The sequence below is a fragment of the Pristis pectinata genome, chromosome 4 (assembly GCF_009764475.1).
Source record: "Pristis pectinata isolate sPriPec2 chromosome 4, sPriPec2.1.pri, whole genome shotgun sequence".
NCBI classification, from domain to species: Eukaryota; Metazoa; Chordata; class Chondrichthyes; order Rhinopristiformes; family Pristidae; genus Pristis; species Pristis pectinata.
In genome coordinates, this window is record NC_067408.1 from 74,804,506 (window position 1) to 74,815,653 (window position 11,148).

Below are 11,148 nucleotides of genomic sequence, written 5' to 3' on the forward strand. Positions count from 1 at the left end.
CATCACCACAACTGCAATTTTCAAAAATGTAAACTATACCAAGATCCCTCAAAATCAATAGGGTTTGATAAGAGTGTATCCATTAACGGTAGGATTTATTTTCTAACTAAAGGGTTAATTTGCCTGTATATTGCACAATATAACAAACCCAAATAGTTGCAATTGATGTGTACATATAATGTTAAAATCAGTGCAATCTGAATAATAAGAATGATAATAACTAAATAGATTAATAGTGGTGTCCCAGTGATGCTGCTTTTTCTTAATTCTTAACCAACTAAACAGCCAGTTTAGTACAATTCCTTAATGTTTAGTCAGTGAAATAGGAAACACACAAACATTGCTTTAAATAGCACGTTGCAATACTGAAACTCTGAGGAACTAAGAAAGGATGGCTGATGTTACACTTCACACTGCAGGGTGATTGGTTGGGGCTCTCCACATTGGCAGCCCGAGTTCAATTCAACTTCACATCATGTCCATGACTGAACCTGCATAGATGTCTGCTAAACAAGGCACAGTGCTAAAATATAACCCAATCTCACAAATTGAATATGAATGACATATATACCTTGCAGATAACCTTGGATCACATTGCTGGTTCCTGTGAGTCACACAATTCAGGTTGGGTACCACTGTCTTTCATTACTGGGATATTTGTTCCGTTAGCTGTATACCCTTCATAATCTCCACATGTACTCTTTCTGCACCACATAAAAACTAGAGATGGCTGTTGCCTTCTCATTGTGCATTAAAATCCTGATCAACTGTCATCTTTGTCAATGCACCAATGAAACTTTGAAAGTTCATTCTATCTTGGGTAACCAAATAATATCTGTGCAAGCCTTATCTAGGGAAAAGAGCAATCTCAATGGGAGCCAGAGGGTGGTTCCATATTCACAAAAAAACTTGGCTGTAAGTTCAGATTCAAATTAATATTTTATTTTTCTCTGTCCTTCTCTTCAGATTTGTAATGATGGTGTCTTGAGATATTTGTTCAGTTATAGTTGCTTTTTACTAGCTGTTTCGCCAACACTTTTCAAGGAGAGATGATCAACCTCAACGTCGGCAACTTTGGCTTCACTTTCTTGTGCCACATGTTCTTTGTCCTGCTGCTACAGCACAGTAAACTTAACCAGCAGGCTGCTGACCACCTGGACAGACTGCCTGGTACGGAGTCCTTTTTATCAGCCTACTGATGAGTCAATGTCCCACCAACTCTGGGACACAGCAATTTCTGACTGGAAGTACTGCCTGGAAGCTGTGAAAAGGTGTTACAATTAATTTTATGGGAGGTGATGAAATTCCTTGAGAAGTTATGTACCATAATTGTAACATTTACGTTTTCAGCCCTCTCTGTTACCTCATGTAGTTTTGCCAATTTGAGGTCCACAATGCAGGACCTGGCCACTAGGCTGTTGAAATCATGCCGGGTTACAATGTAGTTTAAAGGGCATTGGTTTAGATGGATGAATGAGCCTTCTGTGTGATTACCGCAGCAGAATGCACTGGGGAACAGTGGCGGGACAGGGAGGCATGAATAAGGTGATGCCCACCACCATGATTTTAAACCAGCTACTTACAGCAAATAGTCTGTCACTTCTACAACCTCTAAAGTCACAGATCTGTTTTGCCTATCATATATGTATTTTGCACTCAGTGCCAATTCAGTCTGCAGTATGTAGCTGACATGCCATGTTTGATTAAGAGTTCACCTATACTGTCCAACATCTAGTTAAATGGAAGTATGGTGCACAGATATAACAGTGCAACTCACATTATATGAACTGGCTGTTATGAATTTAAATTGCCTTTTTACAAATTTCTGAGAGTTAGACTGATTAACGCTTTAGTGCAGCAAGGTGAGGAATGAATCAATAGCCCACTTGGTTTTATAATCAGCAGACTATTGCACAGAGCAGAAGTCATACTTTACCATGTTTTAATGTAATTTCAACTCCTCCTACTAAAGAAAAGAGGAAACAATTCTCACAGTCCCTTTTAGTGGGTTAAAATGTTATTTTCTTTTGTTCGCCCTGTCCATCAATCTGACCAAGGCTTGTCCTGGTTGATTGTCTGAGAGCTCTCACTGTGGGTTTTGCCAGTTCCTGAGCAATCCTTCTGAGAATCACATTGTTCTTATGTCCTTTACTTGGATTCAAGGTCGATTATACCGAGAGAACTGCTTATCAAGCTGGCCAGTAATCATGTCTCCTCTCCTATCCCAACAACCTTATTTTGAAGTCTCATTGTTTGCACCATTGGTTTAACCCAATACAATGAGTTTAGATCACTGATGGCACAAAGGAATATTGAGTAAAAATAAAACTGGACATAGATAGGCTCTTAAAACGTTAACATGATAAGAGACTTCAAATGACACCTCAATCTGGGAAAGATGCTGTTAGTTAACAAGGCCAAAGGTTTTGATGATATAAGTTCCTCCCCTGTTATTAAGTTCATGCATGATAGAGAAAAAGTGTAAATAAAGAGAAAAAGCACAAATAAATTCACAAGGAATTGAGTTAGAAACTATTGATAGAAATTTGAAGAGAATGTGAGATATGTTATCTGAATACAGATGTCACAAGATCATAAGAGGGAGATAGTAAGAGACTAGTACTTGTTTAGACATTCTCAAGAAATTCTGGTTACAAGAAGGATTGTGTGGGACAATTGTCTTATGATAGCCCTCGAAATGCAAAGTCAGCATCTGCTAAAACAATCTTGTAGAGAAACAAAGAACAACTAGTTTACACACAATTCATTAATTGATGGTATCTGTCAGACATTCTGAACTATAGACAAGGCAAAAGGCTGTCAGACTTTAGAACAATATAAGCAGGATGGTGCCTGCTATGAGAGGCAAAAATATCCTAGAAGAATCAGCAAAGTTTTCTGGGTGGGACCTATGCTGGCTTCAGTTTAACATTCTGGTTGGTTCCAAAAACAATCAAAAGGAAAGATTAATGAGACAGTCAGCCGCCTGTTCAAACTGGGCAGGTATACTCAACTTGATTATAATATTGTTTTATAATTAGTGCATTATAACTTATGGATTGCTAAATCAAGCTTTTTATTGGGGAAATAAAATTACTATTGCCGTTTTGCTGTCTAATCTTTGGAAAAGGCCCAGTAAACAAATGGACCACTTTCTTTACACTAATGAAGGCAATGAGCTTCTCCAACTAGAGAGAGTCCAATCACCTAACCTTGACATACAAAGATATGAGCATGAGAAACAGAGGCAGGAGTAGGCCATTTGGCCCTTAAGCTTGCTCTGCTGTTCAGTAAGATCATGGCTGAACTTCTACCTCATTGCCATTTCCCATACTAATCTCATTTCACAACTGCAGTAATATCTAGAGATCTTGAATATTCTCAGCAACTAAACCTCCATATCCCTCCTGGGTAGTGAATTCAAAAGATTCACAGCACTGTGGGTTAAGACATTTTATTTCTCATCTCTGTACTGAATGCCTGGTCCCTTATTTTGAGTCTGTGATCTCTGTTCTAGATACCCCAGCCAGTTAAAACATCAACTCTGCATCTACTCTATCAAACCCCTGACTTTTGTATGTTTTTATATGTTTCAGTGAGATTACCCATCATTCTTCTAAACTCAAGAGACTACAGACCTAGTCAACTCACTGAGTCTTCTATCATCAATATCCTGGGGGTCAAATTGATCAAAAACCTAATCAGACCAATTGCATAAATGCTGCAGCTGAAAGAACTTACCTCATGAATTCCCAAAGCTTTTCCACCAGAGGGTACAGGGATCTGATGCAGTACCCTCTGCTTCACAAGATCACAAGATCACAAGACAAGGGAGCAGAAGCAGGCCATTCGGCCCATCGAGTCTGCTCCAAGGAAAGGGAAATAGAAATGAGAAATGGGGAATGGGGGAAGAAGAAGAAGAAAAAAAGAACTATTCTAATCCCAATTACCAGCCTTATCCCCATATCCCTTGATATCCTGACTATTTAGATATCTATCTATCTCCTCCTTGAACGCCCCCACTGATCTGGCTTCCACTGCTGTACGTGGCAAGGAGTTCCACAAATTCACCACCCTCTGGCTAAAGCAATTTTTCCTCATCTCTGTTTTGAAACTGTACCCTCTAATTCTAAGATTGTGCCCTCTGGTCCTGGACTCACCCACCAAGGGAAACAGCCTAGCCACATTTACTCTGTCCTTTCCTATCAATATTTTAAATGTCGCTATGAGGTCCCCTCTCATTCTTCTGTACTCCAGCAAGTACAGTCCAAGAGCCGACAAACGCTCCTCATACTTAAGCCCTTTCATTCCTGGAATCATCCTCGTAAATCTCCTCTGAACCCTCTCCAACGTCAACACATCCTTCCTAAGATGTGGGGCCCAAAACGGCGCACAATATTCCAAAGGTACATGCAGCACCAACAACACTGGAAATCTGATAACAATCAGGATAAAGTTTCCTGCCTGAATGACATCCCATCCATCACCCTAACTATCCATTTATTCTATTTACAATGGCACAGCAGCAGCATGCCAAGGCTTTTTTGACTGCATCTCCAAGTTCCATCACCTAGAAGGACAAGGGTAGTAGATGCAAGGGAATGCCACTACCTACAAGTTGCAGACTATTGCAACTTCAAAAAATAAAACACCAATTCCTTCATTGTTCTGTGTCTAAATCCAGGAACTTTCTACCCAGCGGGACTGTGGGAGCACCTTCACCATAAATATTGTAGCACTTTGAGAAGGTGGCTCATTACTAACTTTACAAGAGCAATTAAGGATAGGAAATATAAGCTGGCTTCAGCAGCAATGCCTGGATCCTGTAAATGAATAAAAAGTAAATATAACTTGCTGTTGTCATAATATCCAAGCTGGTGACTGATGTGACATCCAAACTTCTAATGTGTTCATTTACAATATCATATAAAAGACAATAAATTACACCTCCCAATCTGAATGATCTGCAATCACAATTTTTATATCTTTCTTTCATTTCTGGATATTGCAGTGAACCCCAGTCCTCAGGCAATACTCCATTATTTATGTAGCTCAGAAAATATCAACCATATTGTCTCTATCTAATATCATGATGATTATCAGATAGATTCCATCTGGCCAAGGGCCTTCTGAATATTTAATCCTTCCAGCTTCTGCACAATACATTCCAAAAGAAAAGGACAAAGGGCACAAAGGATGAATTGTGCATTATTATTACAATATAGCACATGTATTGCATGCAATTTTTACATTCATTTTCACAGAGAAGAAGGGTAACAAATACAAATTCTAAATGCTGGTAATCATTCAATATCTTTCTCCATGAAGACTGGTGTAAAAATTGCATAACATGTGTTATATTCTAATAGTAATACGCAATTCATCATTTAATGCATCCAATGTTCTTTTCTTTTGGAAGCTTCTTAAAGTCCTTCGTAATTTTATTTAAAATGGAAAAGAAAATTGTTATGTATCATCCTGAACAATAGTATTAAGAACACCAACCTTAAAATTCATCATTGATCTGTAGCGTTAAGCAATCTATACAGTTTCATCAGTGCAGTGCAATCTGCCTCTTACATTCACTACATTGACTTTGAGAAAAAGAAATTCAAAGAGAGAGTAGAACATATTGATGCTACCAAATTGTGTGATTAGCACTACCAATGGAGATAATTCAATGCAGTCTCTGGATGAGAAGGATGCGTCAATGAGAAGCATGACTCTGGGTGCAGTCTCTGAATACAATGTTGTTGCCATTACAGAGATCTGGTTGCATGAAGGAGGGACAGGGTAGGATTTATGCATATTTGGAAAGGCATGGCCTGCTTAGGGACAGTCAGATCATACCTTACAAACTTGAATGAGTTTATTGAGGACGTGACAAAGGTGCTTAATGAGGGTAAGGCAGTGGATGTTATCTACATGGATTTTATTAAGGCACTTGATAAGGTCCCTCATGGTAGGTTGATTCAGTAGATAAAGGTGCATAGGATCCAGGGTGAATTGCGAGTTTGGATTCGGAACTGGCTTGCCCACAGAAGACAGAGAGTAGGGGTAGAAGGCTGTTATTCTGACTGGAGATCCGTGACCAGTGGTGTCCACAAGGATCAGTGCTGGGACCTCTGCTGTTTGTAATACATATCAATGACTTGGATGAAAACATAGATGGGTGGATTAGCAAATTTGCAGATGACACCAAGATTGGTGGAGCTGTGGACAGTGTAAAGTACTATCAAAGAATACAGCAGGATATAGATCAGTTACATATATGGGCAGAGAAGTGGCAGATGGAGTTTAATCCAGGCAAGTGTGAGGTGTTGCACTTTGGGAGGTCAAATGAAAGGAGAAAGTATGCAGTTAATGGTAGGCCCCTTAACAGCATTAAGGTACAGAGGGATCTTGTGGTCCAGGTTCATAGATCACTGAAAGTGGCTACGCAAGTGGATAAAAATGGGCGGCGTGGACTTGTTGGGCCGGAAGGCCCTGTTACCACGCTGTAAATAAAAAATCAAAAAAAAATCAAGGTGGTAAAGAAGGCATATGGAATGCTTGCCTTCATTGGTAGGGTGTTGAGTGTAAGAGTAAGGAAGTCATGCTGCAGCTATGTAAAACTTTAGTCAGACAGCACTTAGAGTATTGCATGCAGTTCAGGTTGCCCCATTATAGGAAGGATGTGGAGACTGCGGAGACGGTGCAGAAGAGGTTGCCCAGGATGCTCCCTGGATTAGAGGGTTTGAGCTATAAGGACAGGTTGGACAAACTTGGGTTGTTCTCCCTAGAGAGTTGGAGGCTGAGGGGAGACCTGATAGAAGTTTTTAAAATTATGAGAGGCATAGATAGGGTAGACAGTTAGAGTCTTTTCCCCAGGGAAGAAATGTCAAACATCAGAGGACATGCTTTTAAGGTTAGAGGGGAGAAGTGTAAAGGTGATGTGAGAGGCAATTTTTTTTTATGCAGAGTGCGGTAGGTGCCTGGAATGGGTTACCAGGGTAGTAGTGGAGTCGGGCAGTTTGCCTCTTATTTAGAGAGACACATGAATATGAAGGGAATGGAGGAATATGGATGATACACAGGAGGAGGAGATGTAGTATAAATTGGCGTAAAGATCGGCACAACATTGGGGTCGAACGGCCTGTCCAGTGCTGTACTGTTCTGAGCTCTATGTTCTATGTTCTAAGCATGATCAAATGATTCTCATTAAACACATTCCTCCCCGCTTCTTACCCATCTCCTGGCTATCTCTGATCTTATCAGCCAGGATATTGAAACTGCCCTATGACTGACACATAACTCTGCGTTGCAACCTTTCTCACCTATCCGTCCACTTTGCACTGGTGTTCTAAACTAACAAAGCTTGCTATGCACATGAACTGGTGCTCATAGATGCAGCAGGGTGGGAAAGTGCCTTGTGGAAAGTTAAAATACCAGCAGAAAATAATTGACTGAATGGCCGATTTCCTGCCCTGTAAGCTCTGTTACAGTGATCAGTCAATAACTTACCTCCAACATTCACCTCCATGAATATTTTTAAACCCCATTCCCTTCTGTACCTATTTCTACCCTTTCTATTTCTAGCGTGATCACTTCTTATTAAAAACATGGTTCCTCACCTCTGATCCAATGCCTGTTGTTTTTAAACATTTTCTATCCTCTCAACTTTGCCAGTTTGTCTTCTTGGTTGTCAGTCATGCTCTGAGGCGCCAATAATATCAATATTCTCATTGACCTGTGAACCTGAAACTAATGAAGGTGGCCATGATCCAAAACATTTACTGCAGCTCCCAGGCAAAGGAAAACACTGTGATGATTGGAAAACAAAAGGAAGGACAGAATAGAGTGACACATTGGTGCAGCGGTTAGTGCTGCTGCCTCACAGCTCAAAGGACCCAGATTTGACCCTAACCTTGGAAGCTGTCAGTACAGAGTTTGTATGTTCTCTCCATAGATTTACACCGTGCTCTGGTTTCCTACCACATCCCAAAGACATATTGACTACTGTAAATCACTACTTATTGTAGGTTAAAGGCAAAAAGAATCGAAAGGCAGTTGATAGACATAGTGAGAGCGAGTAAGTTGTAGGGGTATAAGGAAATGGGGGAGCGCAAGTAATTGGATTACTCCTCTGGAAGCTGGCACAGACTCAATGGGCTGAATGTCCTCCTTGGGTTGAAGCAACAAATAAATTACAAATATTTCTGATGCTGCAAATTAACTCTGGCCCAAGGCAATGAATGCTTTACGGAGGGAAACATAATTTGTCGCGGTCGATTTGAAAGAATTTAGGAATGCTTCCATATTTCTTAGTTAGTACATTCCCTGAAAGACTTAGTTCATTCTGATTCAAATGACAAAGTACAGGAAGTGTGTATTTTAGTAGGTCTTTTTTCCACAAAAATGGATTTATTGTGGCAGGGAGTTATTTGATATTTTTCAGGGTTTGGAGATCTCCCTGAGGTGATAAATTCTTTGTTGAAAACTTGATTTAGATTACTGCTTACTGTTTTTCAACTGTTTCCTATACATTTTAAAGAAAACTCAAAATTCAGTTGAATTTTTACAAGCTGAAATGCCTGCTTTCTTGTGGATATCAGTATAGTGAATCACAAATTTCAATCAGCAATATCTTTAACAGTGGTCTTTAAAAATAATAACTGTGACACATCTGATACAAGTGACCAAGTAAAAGCATGCTCTCCAACAACTTGTGTACAGAAAATGAATATAATTTCTGCGTCCTTAGACTGTGGAAGAAGATGAACCAACACAGGGCACTTTCACAACTTACTTTTCAGAATTGCTGATTATTTTGTGTTAGTTGGATTTTCCCATTCTTCTACATTGCTTGTCCCACAATATGTAACACAAGCTTTAGCATGCCAGTAATTAGCATTTGAGCATTGCACCACAACCCTTCACAGTAACATCACTGAATATCAGACTGACAGCTGATGCGATGAAGCAAAAGAACATTTCCTCAATTGCCAAAATTCAGACAGCTGATCAGGATATTTTGTTATAACATATTCTTATGGAAGGTGGCTAAATAAGGCAAAAGTTTGTAGGACCTCTTTGCCTTCCATTACTCTCGCAGGACTAAAGTAATTACAGAAGGATTTTGGGAACCATCTCATCGGCAGCAATTGCCACTTTAAATGGTCAAACCATCCTAACTTCTTTCTTTCTGCTTAATTCTACCTTTTTGTAGCTTTTAGACTGGAAATGATATTACATGAGCTACGAAAGCAGGGAAATTACTGCCGAGGTTCTTGGCAACCTTCTTGCCTGACATCACAGGATCCTCAGCTTCACCGATTTGATTTTTAGCTCTAACCCATTGGTGTTTGAGAAGAGCCTCATCATGGATTCCTGGTGAAAGGAATAACTGTGCTCTGTGCCATTTTGAAATTCAGCTGCCCTCTGTCAGTAGGTCTGTCCTTCACTTGTACCTTCTCACTGAAGGAAGTCTGGTAACTAATGTGTTCCATTCTCAAAGGGATTCAAAGGCACTCTAAACCAACCCAAGAATCACAGACACGGCTGTTGTTTGCATGATCCTCAACAATCTCTTTAATAGGTGATTGAAAGTTCTACATTCTCTTCATCATTTTGTGATAAATGGTTCTACTATTAACTTTTACAACCTTGATGATCCACACAGAATTCTTAATAATTTTGGAATTTTGTTTTGACAGTCTCTGGTGAGAGCTTTAAAAGGTGTGGTCCACATGCATCTCATACTGAATGTGTAATGTCTGAGCTTATGTCTGATCTCAGCCAAAATTAAAATTATAATCATGGTTTAAACTTTGAACACATATTCCTCATGTTAGACTGAATCATAAGCTCCTTGCTGATGTGAGAAGTTCGAACGTGTTCTGTATGCCTGTTCTTGCTTCATAAAATGATGCCAAAAAAACTGATGAAATAACATCTTGAAACACAAGCAACAAAATGTCTCTTTTTTCAATTGTAGATGGTTATTGATTACAACCTTAAGGACTGCTAAGCAGATACAAGTATTATGCCTTTTGAGATTTTCTCTGGAATCAGCTGAAATTAAGAATCATGCAGTTGTGCAGGGAATGTTTCAAAAATGGAGCAAAATATAAATACTGCAAAGTAAAAAGCATAATTACTTACCGGTGAGACTGCTGTACTGTCCTGTCATCAATTCATCACGATCCTTCTAATCAGATGAATAAAGTTAGGCAAGAAACCCACAAGACATGAGTTTCAATTATTATTGAATAAAGCCCACAACCCTAGGAACACAAATTCAAAAAAAGAGAATAACTGGAAGAAGTTTCTTCAGGTCCTGCTCATCAGGAAGATGTGCAGTGTGTGCCCTGTCTTCTTACGACTGAAATACTGAGCAAGCAGAATTCTGCAGGCTGCGAAAGCCAGCTCTGCAAATGCCTGTTACGCCTGTGCAGAGGCTTCTTAAAGCCGCACTGCTAAAGACATGCTGACAGCCCAGAAGCACTTAGTCACACCTTTTTTTTATTAACAGTCTCTTTTAGTATGATTGAGATATAAAATATGGTGACAGAGTTGGGTCTGGGCTTTATGTGAAGACCTTCATTTAATAAAAAAGATTACAGTCTGTAAAATTAGAATAGTTCAGCATTTTTTATCACATTTGCTTAATCCAGAATAAATTAAATCATATCATAGCTGCACTCTTCACATACTCACACAATAGTATGAACCTCACAAAAGAAGCAGTGTATTCACAGGAAAATGTGCTCGTCTAATACAATATGCATATTTACATATAAATAACAACTCAACATGCACTCATTTCTGAACATGTAGTACAAATAAATTTGAGTTAACTTCACTGCACATGAGTTAGCAAGACAAAACTGAAGGAGTGCACCAGACAACAGCTAGTAAACCAGTGCAGGGAAGAGTGCTGATCACATTAGGCATGATATTGGGCTGCATCGTGTGAGAACCTGGCACCCCAGGACTTACCTGCATTCCTTGTTGGAAGTCCCATTGTTGACTGTTTGTACAAGCCCAAGCCAGTGGCAGCATCGTCTACCCTGCCACCTACACTACCAGCTGCCCTGTGCTGCACCGCTGGACTCCTGTTGGAGTACAATAGAGCAACATGAACTTCCACTGGCTTTCCGCCTCTCA

At 39.7% G+C, this 11,148-nt stretch overlaps 1 protein-coding gene across 3 annotated transcripts in view; it reads right to left on the reverse strand.

The window, feature by feature from the left end:
- LOC127569910 (galactosylgalactosylxylosylprotein 3-beta-glucuronosyltransferase 1-like) overlaps nt 1–10,377 on the reverse strand; it is an 85,776-nt gene extending 75,399 nt beyond the window's left edge. For all 3 annotated transcript variants that reach the window (XM_052014959.1, XM_052014961.1, XM_052014962.1), the window contains exon 1: nt 10,144–10,377. The gene's annotated coding sequence lies outside the window, so the exon portion shown is untranslated. The remainder of the gene's footprint in view (nt 1–10,143) is intronic.
- Nucleotides 10,378–11,148: the final 771 nt, after the last annotated feature.